At 39.6% G+C, this 22,821-nt stretch overlaps 1 protein-coding gene across 1 annotated transcript in view; it reads right to left on the bottom strand.

The window, feature by feature from the left end:
- Window positions 1-14,975, bottom strand: part of pde4ba (phosphodiesterase 4B, cAMP-specific a) — a 202,547-nt gene extending 187,572 nt beyond the window's left edge. Inside the window, exon 1 of the mRNA XM_037770885.1 lies at window positions 14,957-14,975. The gene's annotated coding sequence lies outside the window, so the exon portion shown is untranslated. The remainder of the gene's footprint in view (window positions 1-14,956) is intronic.
- Window positions 14,976-22,821: the final 7,846 nt, after the last annotated feature.

The raw sequence follows: 22,821 nt of genomic DNA, 5'->3' as shown, positions 1-22,821 counted from the left end.
GACATACAACAACAAACATAAAATGTTTCCCATCACAATCACATTGTCTGCCTCATCCCAATCGGAGTCCCTTGGGATTTTGTATTTGCCATAGCAAATATTGGAGTCCAATCCAATATCTATTTATTTTTTAAAATTGTTTCCATACATAATACAGCATCCAATGCCACAACTGGTTCTGCAACGTGATTTCAGCTGAACAGCTGAAAATATCCAGACTGCTCCACATCTTGAAATTTTTACCTCATCATGTTTTTGATCATCTTTATGTGTGTGGGTGCATGACTGTGTCTGTTAGTGCAACGGAGACAGCTACAGAGGCACAGTGTGCACACACTGATAACGTGATGACAATACGAAGCAGCTTAACCAAATTCAAAGAACTGTTTGAGTATTATGATTTGTTGGTCTCATATTAATGAATACACTGATATTAATACATACTTAGAAAACCCTTAATATAGGCTACAATTTTATCCTTGACGCATTCTGAATCCTGTCAAATCCTGTGGAAACATTCAGCGGTGCAAACTCACCCTTTACATGCAAGCTTAGATTTCATAAGACCTGATCCTTAATACAAATACGAAGATCACATTAAGGACTTTTTATTCGATTAAACACCACTAACAGAGACAAAAGGGAGGGGGGATGACAAACAATGGAAGTTCATGAGCCAGTCATTCCACATCAGTAAACAACTGGAAGAATTATTATTCTAAATGTGTAACGGACCAGTTCTTTTTTCACCCTCTACTTGTTAAATAATTCTCAGCTCAGCTCAGTGTTATTTAACTTACTGACAGTATTTCAGCAGAACTCCTGGTAACTGGAGGAGAATCTCAAGCTGGCACAGAGCAGCTTGGCAGGATTTCATCATCTCTTTAAAGGAATAACTCACTTTTTCTTTTATGTAAGGTATTGTCATCCTGTGTCAGAGATATCAGCCAGCTAATAAAAACTACAACATGGCACTCAAAAGAGTTTTAATAATCAACAACATAATCCAATATTTTTATTGCAATTTCGATGCTTTATTTTCTTTAGGGTTGAAGATTGATGGCTATTATACCATGTACATTTATTATTACTTATCTACGGTATTGAAAAATACTGACATAAGTGAGTGTGCCAGTTAAAGGTGCAGACAGGAGCAGTCTGGCTGTGCTGTCATGCTCCGACAGTAAATGTTAATTGTTATTAATCATAGGACATTATTTCAAAAGCTCGCAGCTGATGTTATTTTTCATTTAGTAGTTCATTTAACATGCTATAGTGCTGCTTACATGAAAACTAACATGCTTTAGTTATACAAACATGTAATAGTTACATGCTATTTCTTTATCAGGTTTATAATTCTGTTTATTATTATAATTTTGTTATCATTCCTTTAAGGGTCATTGTTACTAAATAATAATAATAATAATAATAGTACTGTAATACCGTATACTGTGATATTTTCTGAGACGGTTATACCGTGAAAATCTCGTACCGTTACCGTTCTCCCACCTATTTTTTTTGTAATGATTTTGTTATTAGCAAAAAAAGTGAGAGCAAAATACACAACAAAATAGGAGGAAGCAAAAAGTAAAAAAGTAATGTACAAGAAAAAACTTACACAACCCACCTCTGTATCATATAACTACACTACTCTGTGTAAAGGAAGGTTAAAACTGTTTTAGTGCTGCGATTTTAAATATTTTGTTAGCCAACCCCACTAGCTCCTCTTTGTTGCTGTTTGAGAGGTTGCCAGTTTGGAATATCTCCGTCCACAGACTCTGTAACATCCAACACAATCTCCATTCATCAATATCGCTACCATGTCAGCGACTTGTACCATTTAATGTCAATAAAATTGGAACTATCCCTTTAATAGTTTCAGCCATGGTTTCAGTAAAACAGTTGTATAAAATTGCAATCCCTCAATAGCACAGAATAATCCTTTTTGGTGTGGGGGAACAGACCTGATTATGACAATTTACTGAATGAGGAAAAGCAATCTTATTTTCCTTCCTCCAGAATTTAAGGGAAACCCATTTCAACAAATTATTCCAAAAATTGTTATGTGATTTGAATCCTCTTTATCCACTACCGGTTCCCCTGCGCTAATCCAGTTTAAAGCACACAGCTGTCCAGATGTTTAAAAAGGTCCCAGGGATAACATGACAGTTTGGTAAACCCTGTGTTAAAATTGCCTTCCTGTCCATAGTTACATAATACACATACATGTTTGACAGGAATTGTGTCTTTTCTGTGGTGGAGGGATCAAATGTGATGTATTTTCTATAATTTTATTATTTGTATTTTCTTTCTGATGTGTTGTTTGAACAGGGAATCGAGGCACTGCTAACACGTTCATGGGAGCACGTTAGTCCTCCAGAGTGTAAGGGCAGCACTGCCTTAAAGGGCTTTTCTCTCTCTTTTTAAACCCTGCTCCTTTAATGCATGAAGACGGAAAGACAAGAATCATCTTAGGTGATGCAAAGTGAAACGTAGAAGCATCCTTTCAAGTTAAAAATGCTTCAACTCGAGCAAAAGATTTGTTACATGCTTCATTAATGTGCAGAGACAGGAGCAAAAATGGAAAGATTGTTAACCGGAGTTACTAGGTTTTTCAGTCACTTGAGAAAATCCTTTATCCACATCCACATGAGGAACCTCACACCTACTACAAGACTACAATATGTGGGAGTCCCTGACAGGGTATTTTGGTGAGCACTTTAAGTGGAAGTCACCACACTGGGTAATTACAGCCGTAAATTACCGCCCTCACAGTTCACCATAGCTGCTGCTATCATTGGCATTTAATTGGTTCAAATCTACTAAAAAATATCACACATTGTAGCAATACAACTAAATACTGTATGTCCTATTAAACATGCTATCAAGGGGATTTTGTGTTTTAATTTGTTTCTGTTTTTGAGACAATAGTGTCACATCTGCTACTATAAAAAAAAAAACTTGTGTTCATTCTGGATTCATTCATAAAAAATGAAAAGACCACCAATTGCCTCAGCTCAGTCCCACTTATTAATTTCCTTTCCTGTGGAGACTGCCCTCCCATGTTTACCTTCAAGTAACAAAGCCCTCTAGTGGCCGTAGTAGTTATGAAGGGAGCAGAATAGAAGGTCTGGTGGGGTTATTGTATAGCAACAAAGGGACGAGGTCGGGGTAGATAGTTGGGTCAATAAAACTCTGGATTTTAAAAGCATATTTGGTGGAAAAAACAGCTTTTGCGTGGACCTCCTCCATATGGGGATGTGGTGGATGTCCGCAGTGCGCCGAGTGGAAGGGGGGTGTGCTGAAAGGTCAGATTTGTTGAACTTGACCCTAGCTGCAGAGACTTTTGTGGCCACAGCCAAGCACTGTCGACCACTGAAATCTTGTGTTTAGCTGTTGAGTAGTAAATACTGCAGCAACGAACATTTGGTTGGTCTTTTTTGTTTCTAAACCTAACCAAACCTTAACCATAGGAAGGCAGTTTTGGAAGGCACTGATAAATGACGTTGTCCTACTGATAAGAGCTTCAGATCAGAATTGTCATTTAGACTTCTCAGGCAGAAGATATGCAGCTCAGGTGAACTGTTACTCTCAAATAGCCATTGATACAAACACAAGTGTGTTTTTCTATCCAGTTATCACAGTGGCAATCATTGTATCCTCCATTGAAACATTGATCAATTAAACAATACGAATACATCGTTCATATTATAAAGTATGTGTTTTTATTTCAGATGGCCACAACAAATATAGCACCACTTGCATCTCGTTGAGTTAAACATCATTCCTTTCAGCTACACACACAAGTTAACAACATCACAACCTGTGCTCGAACAAATGAGAGTATTAAACAGGTCATTCAAGCTTTTATTACAAATTCTGCCCAACTACAAAGACAAAGAATTATTTTTCTTTTTTTTCTAGAGCAAGAATTCGGGACACAATGAAGATGATTTATTGTGAAGGGATGTATGTGAAACTATGTTATCACATCATTCTGCAGCCTACAGTCTCTGAAAGCCTCCCACATAGTATAGAGGAGAAAAATCACAGAGCGAGAGTAAGAAGAGCAGTGGAAATAGATTCATTGCTCCAACGTTTTTACAACCGTGGTCACCTTGTAATTCAGGACTAACCCTCAGAAAGTGAACTATGTATCTTTATGTGCACATTATTTATTTCAGCAACATAACGTTTGACTTTAAATCATTTTTTTTTCTTTAAGATACATTTCTAAACTCCCCTCATGCAAATTCGAGGTCCTGAACCATCTGAAACTTCCCAACTACACCAGTTTATCTTCAGGCTCCAGTCCACTCTGTCTGGGGATTACACTTTCCTCCTAACGGAGATCATCAGTGTGATCGCAGACAGAAAATTGGCGCTCAAGGAGCTCCGTAATGAGCAAAGTCTCTTTTTTTCTCTGTGTTTCTCTTTCAGTCGCTCTCTTCTCCCTTGACGTCAATGTTGTCATTTCATACACACAAACACAGCCATGTTTCAACCATCCCTGCAACCCCTTACTTGAGTTCTTGGTGAGACAATTAAAAAACTTGATTAGTGCCCCTCATTTATTCGCTCCCTCAAGCAGTGTCATTATAATGAAGGAGGAGCGAGGAGCGCCCTCCTGTTGAGCATGTACTGGAGAGAATAAACACTCTACTGAGTAGAGATTTTATAACAACTGTGTTCACTATTTAAAAAAACAAGAGGAAAAGTGGAGGGGGAGAGAATGGGAATATATTCGGAGAAACAGGGGTGTGTGTTTGTTGGGAGAAGAGACATAAATGTCTGACAGTATCGCCGTGGCTCTCTTATTAAGGTGCAGTAGTTAACCACATCAAGAAAAAGTTACAATCAAGTTACAATCAGTGGGCAACCTCCGGCTCAGTAAAGTGAAGCCAATAACAGAAGTGCATTAAACTTGCATTCTTTCTAATAGCCAGCAGGGGGCGACTCCTCTGGTTGCAAAAAGAAGTTGGATTGAATAGAAGTCTATGAGATCTCCTTTCCCAGAGATCCAAAATAGTGTCGCCTTTCCCGGGAATGTCGCCATAGAAACAGGCTTTCATCAGTGGGCCATTACAGGCTCAATCACTCATTCGGCAATAAACAGTGACTATTGATTTTAATGTGGTTTTGCTTTTATTGTTTTTCATCTTCTGATTGTTTTTACTGTATTTTATTTTTATCTTCATTTTTTTTTTTTATTCACCTTTGTTTACTAGATTGTCTTGACCTGCACTAACATGAGTGAAAGAAATACAGTTTGATGGCTTGATTGAAATTATGCAACAGACACCCAAATGAACCAAAATTAAAAGTAATGACTTTTAATACAGCCAAGCATAACTGGTTGTACATTCACTGCACCATTTCTCTCTCTACACGCATCCTTACTTAAGTATTACTGTATACCATTTTCACACACAATCCGTTTGACGTGGGACTATGTACATGGGATCAACCCATGTTTGACCCAATCATCATAACCAGACTTATGTCATGGGTTAATCCCACTATTCACGACAAGTCCTCAGCTGTAATTCTATACACATCACTGCTCAACAAAATTACAACAGAGCAAATATACAGAAAGACTGAGCAGAATTATGATTGGGTAGGCTTGAATATTGAGAGGGATATCCTACAATTAGTCTACTAACCCTACTGTGACCCCATAGTAACTTTATATTAATCCTATAGTGATTATAGACCTGCGTGTTCACCCTCTCACACGAAAGACGAGCAGGGTCGGCCTGCAGCATGTTCAGATAACAACAAACATCAATGTGTCAGTCTGGAAGGGTGATAAACTGTTGACTTCTTGGAGGCTGTCATTATCTGCTGCAATTCACCAGAGTATTGATTACTGAGGTATTACATCTAGCAAAGAGAGGATATTGATTGGCTCCCAGGTCACATAGATTATTCCTCCCTAGATGCACTGAGGATCGTCTTGACACAAACATAATTTGACTATTCATGAAAAACCAACAGGTGTAATTAATAACATAATGATGGTTCTGTTCGAGCCGGTACACACAACATGGGGGCCTGTAGCATGCCTGAATGGAATGAAGCCATTGGTCAGTCTGTCAACGGCAATATTAATGTTACCGTTGGCGTCTAGAAGCCACCAGAGGCAAAAAATTTAGCAAGCTAGCAAGTGGGTAACATAATGCAGGAAATGCAAAGGCATAATGACAGAGGAAAAAGATGAGGTAGTGGGGAATATCAGCATTTTACGACATGAAGGGGGCGTTCATATGGGTTCAACTTGTAAACACGGTAAACACGACCCCATTTGAAGGCACCATATGTATTGCCATGAAATGTTGTGCAGGCGTTCGTAATCAGAGGAAGAAGCAGACTGACTTTTATGATCCCTGACTTCTTCCTCTAGTGCCAGTAATAGGTCTAAATGTCAGGTTAAAACTTTTGTTTATGATGAAAAACGAATTACATTCCCATCAACCTCAGCTGTACTTTGTGTTTAGTGTGAATCAGCAAACTCATATGTTTAATGTTAAACTTGCTGAAGCTCGACATGTTCAGCATTTTCAGTGTGAGCACGTTAGAATGCTGATAGGATTTCGCTCAAAGCACCTCAGTACAGCCTCACAGAGCCGCTAGCATGGCTGTAGACCTGTTATTATGCTCATTTTCAGGTGCATACTTATATTAGAACATGTTTACATGCTCTAACGTTAAAAAAAAAGCGTTATGGCTATGCTGCAGTACCTCTTTTCACCCTCTGTCTGAAACGAAAAGCCCAGTCTGCTCTGATTGGTCAGCTGGCCCACTGTGTTGTGATTGGTCAACTGAACCAAACTCTTCAGACTGCGCTCCAACTCCACTCTAACTAACTTTGTTTGAGGGCAGGGCAAACTAGCCACTAAGCAGGTATTATGCAAATGTGTTACTTGGTGACATCACCACGTTACGGAAGAAAGGGCAGGATGAGGCTTTTCAGGCAGTTCAGGAGCAGTGTTTCTGAGGGGGAGAGTGATGGTACATGTCCACAGGCTCTGTCCTTTCCACGCTTCCCATTCATTGTCTATGTAAGCAGCCGTGCAATGCATTCTGGTAGAGTGACGGCGCGATTCAAGAGATGAGGCGTCGTGTTAGCCGCCCCTCATTTGCATAAAGTTGAGGTCTAGGCTACTCATGCAAATCGTGGCCGTCCGACGTGACTCGCCGCCACTGGAAACTCCCGAGAATCTTTTAAACTAAGCGTTGTCGATCCAAAATAAAGACTGATTCAGCAACTGCATGGCTTATTTCTCACATAAAATGTTTTCAGAAACTTTATACATTAAACATATAAATTATTTTTGTCATATAAGAGAAGAAAGCGAGGCGATCCCCTGGGATAAAAAACGCCCCTGTGGACATGTACCATCACTCCCTGTGGCGTGGACTTTGGGCTTTGTAACTTTGCAGACCTTTTACATGCTCAAAAAACTATATAACACACTAAAGGAAAGGGAAAAAGCACAAAAGCATATTAGGTCCACAACAAGATGAAGCATTGAGCCCCTTCAGCACCTTAGATTGTATCATTCTGCCTTATACTTTGTTTGGAAAGAGCAAACACAGAGTGCTGGTGCACCTATAGTACACATAGAAATGTATCAATCCAGAGATGTTAGGAGGATAAAACTAGAGGTCATACTGAAAATAAAATGGGGAAAAGTTTCAGAGAAGATAAATGTGGCCTGGTTTGAAAAGTAATCAGTTTGTTCTGTTGTTTTTAATCTAGGTGTGTGTACTTTGTTGCTGTCTAATACACTTTACAGCAAAACTAAATTTTTAAAGAGGCAGTGCTTTATATTTGATGTGAACGATCCGTTTACCCAAAATGTTTCTGCATTATGTCACCCACCAGTGTCTCTCACATAGAAAACCAATCCCAATCCCTCAATACAATCATCAGTTTTAGCTTCCGCTTCTCTTGAACATGAAGACATGAGCTGACTGCTTGGCATGTTAATTACGCTCAATTATCTCGCTCATCTCCTCATCTCTGTCAGCCCAAGCTTTGTGACAGTAGAGTCAATGAATGAGAGGAGGGAGAAGGGCGTCCCTTTGTTTATTCACTGATTAAATTAATAACCAGGATCATTCACGTTTGTTTGTTATATTCATATGAAGCCTGTCTGTCAGAGTCAAAAAGAAAAACAGAGAAGAGCAGAGAGACTGACGGGGAAAGAGAGACAAAAAAATTAATCAAATTCATAATGAATGCTAAAAATGAAGTGACCTACAATAACATTAGAAGGGCTAGTGAGCAGCGTTTGGATGGTACAATAAAGCAGGCATCTCACACCTGCAGTCTTTTAAATGGGTCAAAGTATGACACATTTCCCTGAACACTTTTAGAAAGTCTGTCTTTTTTTTCCAACTTTTTGGTCCTTGTGTTGAATAGAGGTTGTGGAGTTTAGCATGGCCTGCTTCAGGTAGCCGAGTCAAATTCTCTCCTAAAAATTATACAGCATGAAATGAGATCCAGCACATCCCTGATCAGCCTCAGACAGACACAGTGGGCCTGACATCTATACTGGGTAATCTTCATCTGCTGACCAAGGACACATGATTCGATCGAAACCTCTAGAACAGTCACTTAATGGACCTTTAGGTGATATTGTTTTTCTCAATGACTGTTTCCAAGGTCAAGAAATTACTTTTTAGCTTTTAAGCAAACATGGACAAGAGGTTCTTAAAGGACCAGTGTGTAGTATTTAGGGGGAACGATTTGCATAAATGGAATATAATATTAATAAGTATGTTTTCTTTAGTGTATAATCACATGAACATAAGAATCGTTGTGTTTTCGTTGCCTTAAAATGAGACGTTTATATCTACATAGGGAGCATGTCCTCTCTTCACGGAGCCGGCCGGCATGTTTCTATAGTAGCCCAGAACGGACAAACCACTGTTAACTTTTCTTCACTTTTCTTTTCTTCTCATTAAAATAACTCTGAATTTGGCTATTAGTTAATAGATATTTTTGTCTCAGCTTGGTAGGCTCTGTAACATTCAGCTTGCACCTGATGAAAAATGTCTAAGGACTTAATATGCACTGCGAGTCTTGCTTCCAAGCATGCAAGCAGCGTACCTATACTCATGGATTATGAAAATAATATCTTCACAGGTATAAATATTTAAAAGTGAGAATAAAAGTGTGCCGATGTTGCACTGACAGGTTAATGATGAATGGGAATACTTCTTTCCGCTCCTTACTTGACAACAAAAACCCAATTATCATGAAATGTGCTCTTACTGTCACTGTTGTAATTATAGTTGGCTGGCAACCTCTTACTCTACATTTTTTTTGTAAATTTAATCTCATACTGATGCATGGGCTCAAAAGGCTGTCTCTGCTCCTCCTGCGTATATTCACCATTATATATAAATTCCATTTGGCTTAGCTATAGAGCTGTGGGCATTATCCTGCCATGTCTCCATCGACCAGACAAGTGAAAGCCCACTTAAAAAGGTTCAGTGAAGATGATACAATGATGGCTGGACGGATCTGGAGATTTATAAATGGACGCTACAAGAAGAATAGGTCTGTTAAACTACAATTTCATATCTGGAATGACGGGAAACTCGTGAGGATGACATCTTCCAAATTCACCAAAAGTGGGAACTATTAACTACCATAAAAAAACAACATATATGTGTAAGGCAGCAGACAAGCCAGTTTGAACCACCTAGAAAGTGACTAGCTGAGGGTCTGTGTCAATTGCATTCAATGTAATACGCGGTTCCTTTAAATTTCCCATTATGTTTTATGGTAAATGTGTTTGACAGCTAAACAGACAACCGAATGAGTGAAATATAAACATTGCCAGTTATATAATTTCTTATCATTTTTAGAGCTGCAACGATTAATCCATTAATTGATTAGTTGTCAACTAGCAAATTCTATCTATTTGATTAATCTCCAACTATTTTGATAATCAGTTAATCAGTTGATAACCAGCATTTTTCACCATGTTCTGACATTTTATAGACCACCATTTAATCAAGAAAATAATCAACAGATTAATTGACAATGAAAATAATTGTTAGTTGCAGCCCTAATAATTCTTTTTATTTATCACTTTCATCATTATTTATATTTCTTGCGCTTACTGTATGCCCAGCTCTACCAATTTCACATCTACACCAACTGTATCTAGATAAACCTTGCTTTCATCACTCCCGGTTTTTATTGACTTCAGTCTGCAAAAATTGAGCTCACAATATTTAGCTGAGCAAAAATGTGAACTGGGAAGAGAGTAAAGGGTTAACTGCTAACACTGATTCTAACTAGCAAAACATCAAGGCCATTCGGCACATGCATCATGAGTATTAAGCATCAACAGCTCACACGTTACACACAATGTACGCAGAGAGGATATTAACAGAAACACTCTCTCCTGGGGCTTCATGTATAAAGCTTTGCCTAGCTTACTACTACACGTAACAACACAGAAGTATATTATGGTTACAAGACACAAGCCATCGCAGATTTGTGTACACATAAACAAGTCTAATATTTTCACACTGTAAACTCCCCAAAACAGGGGCAATCGGTTGTTGGCATGCCCCACATTCGCCTGTTTCATTTAATTTTTCAAACAGCTCTTTGAGTGAGGGATATTTAACAGATGCATCTTCTGTCTGGGGGATCTGCCAAGTGTATTTAACCAACTTCTAAACAAAAGCCAGGACAAATATAGGGATGGCGTCACTCAAAAAACAACAACAGCATAAATGGGTTTTAGATAACACATAAATTGGCCCTGCCATTGAGTTGCACATTCAAACAATCCATATTGCAATTAAAATAACAGAATTGATTGAGTAACAGGCAGTGACTGGGGTTACGGGCTGCACAGAAAGTAAAACTGTCATGTGGATCATGGTATTTAATAAGTACAGAGAAGAATATTTAATGTATGAAAGGATTGGTGGTAGCCTACTGGACAGTGGGCAGTTCAAAGTGTAAAAGCGTGCAGCTGTGAAGCAAGGTGTTATCGATAAACAACATACGCAGTCAGCAAATCTTCATCGAGTACGATGTCACAACAATGTGCAGCTACCAGGTGTGAAAGTGTAAAAGCTGTGTGAACTAGTAAGGTGTTGCTAAAAAGTATAAATCATCCCTGTATAAGAAGCCACCATGCAAAATCCTATATATATTAACCTTGCAGTGAAAGCAGCCCACGATTTCACTCCTTTCATTGTAGTCTGATGAGCAGCAGATAAATTGTTTTGAGTAGGATGTGCGATAAATGACTGACCCTTCTTCCTACGCCTGAAATCTCGTCCAGCCGAGGACCATTGCTGCATGTCATTCCTCATCTCTCGCTCCCCTCATTTCCTGTCATCTCTCCATCATCAGCTCTCCAATAATAGCTTCAAATGCCCCACAAAATAACAATAAAAAGAGAACTAGGCCATGTGGTTGCAAAAGCAACACCTACATTAGTTGAAGTAGCAGTTCACAGGGTTTGGGAGTTTCAAGAGCCGTTGAGACGCATAAGCACTCAACAATTTTTCTGAGATGGATCTGTCCAGTTGAAGCACATCTCAGACATAACAAAAAGGGAGCTCAGAAGGTGTAGTCTGACTTTGAGAGGTTTACTGACTCCTGTTTCTTTATAAAGCGTGATTCATGGCAGGAAGAGGTCAGCTAGTTCTAGTAGGAACTAGACTGTAGTGCCCAGAGGTAATCAAACAGTTACCTCCAGAGATGCAGCCTGGTCGAACTAAATGGCATATGAATGACACGTTAAGTCATTTATTGGCAATAAGAACACCGTTCTTGCTTTTGGCGTGTCATTTGTACGCTATGTAGTCTGTACTGACTGCAATAAAAGCATCCGTGTGAATATGCTACACTCAGAGCTAGTGATGTAGAATAAAAAGTGAGAAAGACTGCTTATGACAGGCTCGGGCAGGGGAGGTGGATGGGTCCAACAAACACAGGACTTTCAAACAGGAAACCAGTGTTTGTTATTTTTTAAGTTACGTTAGTGATGTGTTTCCGCACTTCTGCTACATTGTTTCCGTACGTATTTTACTTAGTTTACGTACTTATTTTAATCCCAACCATGATGTTTTTCCTAAACCTTACTAGGTGGTTTTGTTGCCTAACTGTGGCTTCTACCGTAGATTTGTTGCATGACGTAAAAATGACACACAAAAGAGGCATTCTCATGACACACGGAATTGGGAATTGGGAGTTTCTATATGTGTGCACTCACTGACTTACTCTGGGTTGAATCCTGTTAGAGCTGCTGTGTCTCTCTCACCATCTGCACAATAAAACTACAAAGAGGTGAGTGGATTGGCCCACTCTCTTTAAAATAATCGATAAATGAATAAAACATGACAGAAGGAGGCACCGGCAGGTTTTCATCGGTGTCTGAAAGCCTGATTTTTATATTTTTTTTTATGAGATTTCTGAACAATAGCAGTGATGTTACAATGTGCCCACTTACTGGGTGAATGTACAGTACATGATTCTAATTGTTTGGCATGCACGCAGAGTGCTAAATCACTGAATGTACAATTACTGTAATGAATATCCAAAAGGTTTAATGTGCACGCATATCCCACTGTGTAAACCACATCAACACCTCACACACACTTTTAATGCAATCAAAGCACCCTCATTCTAGTGTTCAATTACAATCTCAAAGTGGGTCAGTGTAACCAATTCCAGCCCCATAATGGCACCAATTAAATATTAGTAAATAACACAAGTCAATCTTGACAGTCATTATAGTGTGTGATTGCTCACGTGCTGTGGGACTGACTATACTTGTGCCTCTACACTAAAAGCTCACGGATCAAATGGGTTTAAACATGACGTTTAAGCCAACAGATCAGTAGGGTTTTATATGGAACGACTGGTATGGAGGAATAATGTCACATAGTTCTCCCGTCCAGTGAGGGAATGACAGTGAGACAAAGAAAGAGTTAAAGACTGAAGATGTGGAAACATGTGAGAAGAGCTGGAGGATTTAAAGTAGAGCTGTCAAAGGCGAGCAGGGAAGCGTGGAGAGAATATCAGGACATGTGAAAGGTGTAAGATCAGGGGTATAAAGGCGTGAGGTGTCAGCTGCTGGAGTCTGCCAGCTAGCCCGTCAGCAGATTGATTTGTGTGTTTGTTCACAGTTCCCTTCACAAAGCAGGATATCCTGCTGGTTTGAATCTGTCACCACTGGGAGTCCCCGCACTGCCTTCCCGACCTTCGAGGAAATCCCACTGTACAAAATTTGCATTTCAGTTCATGATCTGAATACGTAAACAAGCTCTAATTTGCAGTTTTTGAAAAAAAAAAGCTATTATTGTGATTATACAAGACTACCGCCTCAGCAGACACAGGCCAAGACCAATCTGTCTGCACAGTCTGTCATAAGATCTGAAACAGTCTCTGTCAGTCAGGACCAAGAACAGCGTAACAGAGAAGCTGCTGTTCTCTGCAAGACTGGAAACCAAGTTGCCAAGCTCAGTGACAGACGGGCAGACGTTTTGACAGCTGTAAATTTGGGAAAATAGAAATCGAATCATCTTGTAAAATTGGAGAAATCCGTTCAGTCACTACAGGGTTCAAGGGTTGAAACTGGACAGCAAGAAACTGTAGCTGGGGTTGTGATGGACGCACCTTTTTCAGTTAATAAAGCGGGTCAAGCCAACACTGTTTGAGGCAGCATCCACATGGCCAGTGTGTCTCCTCCTGAGACTAATGAGCACTTTCCTGCAAGGTATTGAGGCAGTTGCGGATGACATTAAACCTGCATAGGCTGAATATTTTTGGCATCATTGGGCAAAAATTCCATAATAACCTTTCAGCATATTGTAATTCAAGTGTTCTGAGAGATAACTAGACTTCTGGACCTCCTCTTGACTGTTTTCAGGCTTTAAAAAGATCTAGCCCGTGACGGGAGACTTTGACCAATCACAGGTCATTTCAGAGAGAGAGCGTTCCTATTGGCTCATTCAATGGAGGCAGCTGTCAATCACTCAGAAACTCTGATCAAACGGTCAAACTAGGCAACGCTGATCAAATATAGATCAGTATTCTGAAACTGTAATGCCTATTTCTCGCCTCAAAGGTTTTCAGAAACATCTTGTAGTGTACTGGCTAGTGGGCGGTGCTTGGTATTTCCTCAACTGATCTCAAGGTGTAACAGCTAAACAGTACACTACAAAATGTTTCTGAAAACATTTGAGGTGAGAAATAGGCATCACAGTAACAGAATATTGATTCATATTTGATCAGCGCTGCCTAGTTCTCGAGTGATTGACAGCTGCTCAGAGACTCCAGTCTGTGAAATCTTGCAGATGCCATTAGGAGCACCAGAGAACATAGAGACACATGATTTTTTTTTCAGATTACCTGTCTCATGCACTACTGTCAGGATATAGTGACCATTTTATAAAAAATATCTTGTTCTAATCATATTTGCTCCATTTCTACCCACTGCAGCTTTAATAACTGATGAAATGTGTCTAATTTAAACCAATGGCACTAATGTTGATGGGCAGGTGTATGCTGTTATTTCTTAGAGCACAAAAATAAGGATATTCTGTACCATCATCCCATTAAAAATGAAAGGTTATGTAACCTACCCGGTGAAGGCACATTAATGATATTAAATGGTATTTTATGGCATATCTTAAAGGCATGCATTATATATTTGCCTGTATGAATATGACAGGAATATTGCCTGCTAATATGAATAAAAGACAGGGTGACCAGCTGGGGTTAAAGGGTTAAAGGGTGAACTTAAAGATGACAGGAGCCAAACAAAGCCAGCTGAGATCTAACATCCACATCTCCAAAAATCACATTTTCATTCAGTCCTTTTTTTCTTCACTGTTGGGTTTAGAATGGAAACACAAGCTCGTATAATAAATAAATAAAGAATCTAAAAAGCTTCTTGCTTACCTTCTCCACAGCTCATCCACACACGTGGAAACAAAGGGAATCCCGACGCCTCTTGCGAGTTGTTTTCGGACTGAAGAGAGCAACTGTCACCATGAATCCCCAAAAACACAAGACACTGTTTTATTCCGGATTAGCGCGTCTTTTCTCCATCCTCTGTTGGTGTTTTTACTCCACACTCAGCTGCTTCCAACCAGCAGGATATCCACTCGTTTTTGTTTGGCATTCACATGATCAAAGGTTCACTTTTTTTCCGAGATTAAAACAAAAATTGTAACACAAAGTGTCGCGTTAATGAAGCTGATTCCTGTTTGTTATCCAGTTGTATCTCGTTGTTTCACCATTCAGCTTCCTCACAGGACCGAGCTGCTTGTGTTTTAGAGGGGGTTGTTGAAGGCTTTCTCGTATCAAATACATCTGAAACTCAGTGATCCCCTCCGACCATCCCTCATCCTCATCTCTCCTCCTCCTCCTCCTCCCTCTCAGCTAGGAGAGTGTGTGGACCAATTGAGAGGCAGAGGGAGATCAGAGCTGTGAGTCTGCTCTGGGACCAGCCAGCAGTCAATTACTGAAGGAAAACAGCTGTAAGAGACCATGAAGAGGCATTTCATCTTATAATCATTATGATTATTAGCAAAGATGGTTTGGACTGTAAACATTATGTATAGGCTACTAATAATAACCTTAGTAGCCTGATCATTTTAATAACATTATTGTATAATGTAATAGTTTAAATATTAACATTTATACAACTGTAAACTCAACAGCAGACAACAAAGATGTTTTTCAGCTAAATAAATTAATAAATAAAGCATTGTCAAAATTTAAAGGAACACACAAACACATTTTTTTTAATAATTAAAGTGGCAGTAGGCAGTATTTATTTTGGCATCATTGGACAAAAATTCCATAATAACCTTTCAGCATATTGTAATTCAAGTGTTCTGAGAGATAATTAGACTTCTGCACCTCCTCATGGCTCTGTTTTCAGGCTTTAAAAAAATTAGGAGACTTTGACCAATCACAGGTCATTTCAGAGAGAGCGTTCCTATTGGCTGTGCTCTGGCTGGTGGGCAGTGCTTGGTATTTCTTCAACTGATGTCAACATGGCTGCCGGGTCACAAACTTTCTCATTTTACAGTTAAACAGTACACTACAAGATGTTTCTGAAAACATTTGAGGAGAGAAATAGGCATTACAGTAACAGAATAATGATTCATATTTGATCAGCGCTGCCTAGTTCGATCGTTTGATCGGAGTTCTCGAGTGATTGACAGCTGCTCAGAGACGGCATGCTCCAGCTCGGCTCTGATTGGTTGTTTTCCTCCGGTCTGTGAAATCTTGCAGATGCCATTAGGAGCACTGGAGAACACAGAGGAACATGATTTTTTTTTCAGATTACCTGTCTCATGCACTACTGTCAGGATATAGTGACCATTTTATAAAAATAACTTTTTTTACCCGCTTCAGCTTTAATATCTGTTTTATTGGCCCTATAAACCCTGCAACATTGCATCACACCTGGGTGCAACATTACATTTATACACATACATTGGGAGTACTTTTGGTTTAACACCACACCAGCCCACAGAGCTGTCATCACGCTTGTGGTCAGAGTTTAAACCATAGACTGTTTATAAAGATGGACGACATGACAGCTCCTCAAAAGTGAAGCCAAAACATCTGGATCGCCCCCTGGTGGTTGGCTGCAGTATAGGTCATAAAGCCCGTCTTCTCTTTGTTAGCGGATGGGACATGGGCCAAACTAAAAAGTCACAGTACACGTTAAATACATTTTTCTCAAAGATGCTTTCTGTCGTTTTAAGTAGTTCTTACCACGCTGATGTATGTTCAAGTGTTAATTTTTTTTATTTGATGCTATAAAAAGGGGCTGAGACGTCATGATTGACAGCTGTGAGTCTCTCTTGCTAGTCTAGTTCATTTTTTGTAATGTTTTAAACTGAAATTCTGACCAGATTTTACACATTGCACCTTTGAAGCCATCATGATGTGTAGGATTTCTGATGTTTGTGCCCCCCAGTGGTAGAATCCCAAATGACAGTGAAATGTGTGCATTTTGTTACTGGCATTGCCTTATAGGCTAAACATGCCCACTTCTCTCTCCTGAACACGAAGAGATGAAATTGAAAGATTTATTGAAGCACTCGTCTCCATGGGAATGAGGCCACTGCATTTGATGAAATATTGTATGAACATTTATCCGTCAAATAACAGACATTGCTCCACTTTGTCCCCAGAGATTTAGTCAATGTTGTGGTGAAAGATGGGGCCTTTGCCTTATATGAGGGTGATGTGGAGCTCTCGTCTGATGATTGGGAGCACAATGTGAACAGTATGATTAGTAGCTTTTCAGCAACATGAGCTCAGTGAATTCCCATAACCTACTGTTTTCCCATGTTGCAGTAAATCATCTGTGCTTTAAGAATGTGCTGAGGAAGAATAATGCGGAAAAAAGGCGATATTACTCTCTTGTGAGTTCATATATTATGCTCTGTCATTGCCCGTTCTCACATATGGAAGTTCTCTATAATACATTTGTGTGTGTGTGTGTGTGTGTGTGTGTGTGTGTGTGTGTGTCACTGTGTCACCAGGTCATATTGTATGCGATTACTCCCCATATGTTGTCTCCAGTCTGTCCCTGTTCATTAAGCCTGAGAGATTTCTGAGCGACAGCATTAGTGAAACATTGACCGTAATTTTCCCAAGGCTTAAAAAAAGAGGATTTTTACTGTCAAATACATATAGTTTATGACATTTGTGTCATATAATCCACTGGAGCTCACATTTACTGACCAGAGAGGTTGCAGTTCAGTTTTTCTACGCACGCAGTTAAACGCTTAATCTACTGTCAAAATACAGCTGGACAAAAATCGAACTAAAATAATCAAAATGAAATTGCATGTTACACGTCCTTGAGTTTTTGATCCTCAAACCATTCAAAAGAAAATCTTTATTGATTTTCTGCCACAAGCAAGAGTACAAATTTCTCAGAGTCCTTCAAATTAAACAGCAAAATTCAAGGTTTGTCCGTGCCCTCCAGAACGACACATATAAGCGTTTTCAGATCTGCCGCTACCATCAACAGTTTATCAGTGCCTTCCAAAACCATTACAAATCACTGTTGGAAAAATAGTTTTATGATGTGACAACGATAGTTAAAGTTTGGTTTTAGGCTTAGGTTTAGGCACAAAAATAGACTTTGGCATGGTAACAATAATAACCACGTGGAAGGTCGTGGTTAAAATAAAACAACATCGACTGTCGGTAGGAAATAGGAAACAAACACCGGTCTCCAGTTTTTAAGCACGACATTTTTAAGCACTTCCTCCTTTGCTCCTGACGAACAAGTCCAACCCAAACTCACAGGAAGGCGTGGAGGACATTCCACGTGTCATGAGGGCACATTTTGATCGTGTCTAGAAGGTAACACGCAAATTGTGAAACTCTTGTGAGATGGTTAAGGTTAAGCATTTAACTCGAATAGTTAAGGTTAGGCATAAACCTTAAATGGATAAGGTTAGGATAGGTTGTCGGGCAGCGAGTCTCACAACAGATGTTTTACAAGTTTTCCCAATTTGAGGGTTACCTTCTAGGCACGACCATGCATTTTAGGCTTTCCGCGTGTCATTTGTACAGCATGTAACTAAACTACGGTAACGTCCACAGTTAGGTTTAGGCAACAAAACCACTTAGTTAGGTTTAGGAAAAAAACGTCATGGTTGAGTTTGAAATAAGTATGTTAACTAAGTACGTCTAAGTAGGTCTCCTGTTTGAAGGTCCTGTGTTTGTTGGACCCATCCATCTCCCACCCACTATAAGCAGTCTTTCTCCTTTTTTATTCTACGTCACTAGCTCTGAGCGTAGCATATTTATGAAGATTGCATGCTTTTGCCTTGCGTACTATCATGTCATTCACACGCCTTTTCGTGTGACCGGGCTGACATGTCATGATTCATTCGGCCACTAGAGGGCTTTATCAATTGAATGTAAACATATGTCGCTTTGGAGGATTTGCTGAAATGCTGTCATTTCTCTTGGGAGGACAGTCTCAATTATTGTTGAATTCTATTTCTGACTAAAGAGCTTTACTCATGTAATGAATTTCTACTTTAATCCAAGCACAAGAGTTGTGTGCCATTTCAATCCAAAAGAAACCAAAGCCTTTCTAAAACAGATATGGAAATATTTGCTCCCTTTGTAGATTTTGCACTTAATTTTCCAGTCTTGAGTTGAATTTAGAGAGACTGTGACTAACTGTAATGACATTTTTTTTACTAATATATTAGTGCTCATTATGGCACTCATTTTTCTTCCCTCACATAGAGATTTGGATTTTTCTTTTTTTTGTAAATCCCTTGTTTCTCTGCCACCACAAAGCATGTCTAATCTGCTCAAGTGACTGCAAGAGCAGGTTTTTGTTGGAATGAGGATTTGGAAACAATGCAGCTGCCTATTGACTACAAATGTAATTTACTCATTTCCGGCAAATCGCATCGTTTGACCCTTTCAACCTCTTGCGTCAAGTATCAAGTCTGTTTTTATGTGTTACAGAAAAGGAATCACACACATGGGAGCGCTTAGCATTGAGGCAGAGTTATGCAAATAAAGTATTTAAGGCTTCACATTGTGAGAAATTAGGTGGTAAGCTGTTGCAAGGAGGAGAGGCCCATTTTGAAATCCTTCTATTGTGCTGCCAAAATGTTCTGTGTATGTGTGTATATAATTGTACAGTATCTGTTGGCTGTTGTTACTGTAGTTGCTTCTTTCAAGGGCTTATAAACATAATGTGGTGTGAAGGTAGTGGCCATCACATCCTTAATGGACCGTTTAGCAAGCCGAGGTCTGATCGGTCAGCAGTAATATTTACAGGAAGACCCACATAGCTATGCGTATACCACCTCCGCCTCACATTAGCTCAGGTCAGGTCAAGTCAGGTCAGGTCAGCCACAGTAGAACAATGTCAGAAACTCCCTCATAGAAGGTATCAGTCCTAAGAAGTCTACTAGCCAGGCATCTTTTGGGATCTGATCTGCGATTATTAGCAAGCTTCTTTCCAGGCCTGGTTCCCGGCCACATGAATCCTTGACTTTCAGTCATTTCAGTTGGCCAGTTGTGTTGTGCTCATTCACAACTGTTTTTCCTGCTGGGAAAAACATCTGAGCTAATGAGAGATTTGTAGACGGGATTGGGAAAGTGGAGGTCGTCTTCCTCTGTCAGACCCATAAAAATTGCGACAGAGAAAAACGTCGATAAGCATGGATGGATGGATGAGATCGACGCAACTGTAGGCCTACAGTTTGTTTAAAGTTGATTTATAGAAAGAACAACTCTTTCCATTGATGTGAAAAACATTAAGATAACAGCTCCTAGCAACCGGTGGCTTGGGCAGCTAACAGCTAAAGGCTGGCCCACACTAAAAGATTTTTCAAAACTTAACCGTTTCCGCACAACATGATTGGTTGCCTTTATTCACGTTGCAAAAGCTCAGAAAATCCACCTCGTTCCATCGCTTTTTCGCTGCATAATATTCGTGTTCTGTGTATTTCATGTGCATTCATGACAAAAACAATATCTATTGATCGCAAATTGCAACAAACAAAAAAAAACGAGAGCAAAATATATCACAAAAAGTACAACTATTACTTTAAACATAAATCACTTGAAACAAAATCTGTTTTTAAAATCAATGTTTTTTTCTACAGTTCATTTACTAGAATGATTTTTTCAAATGATATTAAGTTATGCTGACAGCAGTGGCTGGTACTGACAGCAGCATACAGAAGAACAACAACACAGAGGTATCTGTGAATTCGTACCAAAGTGAAATATCTACTTGAAGCCAATGAGCCTGGGGTGTGTTTGGTGTCTTTTTCTAGTAGCAGAAACCCGGAGGAATTACAATCTTCTTTCTCTCCTATCTGAGCCTCTGGGCACTCAACACATATACACACATTCCCTTTCTGCGTCTCCATGCACAGCTGCACACACAAAGATATTTAAACTACTTGCTTCCTGCTGGCTCAGGCTTTACAGACATTGTATAGCCGGTCGGAGTCTGTCCCATCAAGTTCACGGTGATAGAAGAGAGGGGAGGCCCCGCTATCTGGGCGTGAACACGTGATTACCCTTTATGAAGGCACACACACACACACACACACACACTGATGAGATATGCAGCACCACCTCTACTCTGAGGACACTCATCTGTCAAACTGTTATGAATAAAGTCGTGTGATGAATAGATATGTTTACAGGAGATAAACATGTATCTGCTGGCATGTAAACATCACCTCTCTGTGGCAACGGATTGAGATGAAATGAATGTATCTAGGTCTATTCACAATCCTGAGCTGCATTTTATTCGCAACCAAAGAGGGAAGAAAAGGATTACGTTGAATCGAAAAGGAAGTGAGGCTTCTGAATGCAAATCAATTCAATCCCCACTGGTGCATCTCAGTGGATTGACTCAATCTCACATTTAGACATCCCTGCATTAAACTAAAATATCGCTAAATCATGATATGCAAAGCAGACCTTCGAGGCTACAGAGATTAAAATACTACTACTTCATTTTTTCATGATGCTTCCACACTGATCTCATTTCATGGACATAATTCTTCTCCTCACTGTTTGAAATGCTGTCAACGGGCACCAAGACAGATGAGAATTGGACTCCTCCATATTGATGATGCCACTGTGGGTGAGCAATCCTGTTTGTGTAATCTATGACATGCTGCATTTTGTGCTTCTAATTGGACGCAGAAGCTCGCCGCTTTTTCCCCACTCCACCCCGCAAATCCCAATAGGTCTGTTTGTGTTGTGTTTAATTAATGATGTGTGTGACACGTGTGTGCATGTTACAGTGAGGTTAGTACAGTGTGTGTATATATATGTATGTGCATGTGTGGAAGGTGAGCAAATGAGAAGAGTGTGCGTGTATCAGTGTATGTGTGTTTTTATCAACAGGGGGATTTACTACTTAAGTGACACAACCGTGATTAGGAAACACTGCCATCTGGTAGTTCGAGAGGGGCGCTGAGACACGTGCACATGAGCATGTATACACACACACACATACAAGTAATTAATTATTCAGATGCACAGAACAAAAGGCAGCAATGTCCTTCACTCTCTTCCCATCCATATCAGGAAATCACACACACATAAACATTAATAACACTATACCGTCATGATTGTGTTTCCGTGCTCTCTCACTTATTCTTTCCAGACACTGCAGATTTACTTTCAGTTTACTTCAACCCACTCTCATTTTCTCTCTCGTGGCAAAACAAATTCACCATTTGTCGACTCAGGTGAGTATAATAAACACAACGTCTGAAAGGAAAAGTTGAATGTTTCTACGCAACACGTAGAGAGTTTACCTCTCTCAATATTGGATAACAAGAGTATTTTACACCTCAGATATAAAGACAAAACTCTTCTGTTTTGTTACTGTTGCCTCACACACACACACACACACACACACACACACACACACACACACACACACAAAAACAACTTGATCCCATCGCTTATGTGCAAAGCAGTAAAGATTACTTTAACATTGACCTTGAAAGCCACTGAGTCAAGCTGATGCATCACAGTATACAGTGTTACAACCATAATTCCCTCTGTGTGGTGTCAGAATGGGCCAAATTATGATCAAGATAAATTTAACAAATGTTACCTCATGTTGGTAGGCAGTGAGCAGATGTATGACCTTATCCGGCAAATGTCTTTGTCTGGCATTTATCTTTTCTTATTCAGTATTTCTCCTTTCAAATAAATAACTCAACAAACCAGTTTATTGTAACACTGGAGTTTTGATTGACCTTCACTGAAGCTAT

Source organism: Sebastes umbrosus, chromosome 5 (genome assembly GCF_015220745.1).
Source record: "Sebastes umbrosus isolate fSebUmb1 chromosome 5, fSebUmb1.pri, whole genome shotgun sequence".
Taxonomy (NCBI): domain Eukaryota; kingdom Metazoa; phylum Chordata; class Actinopteri; order Perciformes; family Sebastidae; genus Sebastes; species Sebastes umbrosus.
Note: the sequence above shows the minus strand (reverse complement) of the source record. Positions and strands in the feature narration are given on the sequence as shown.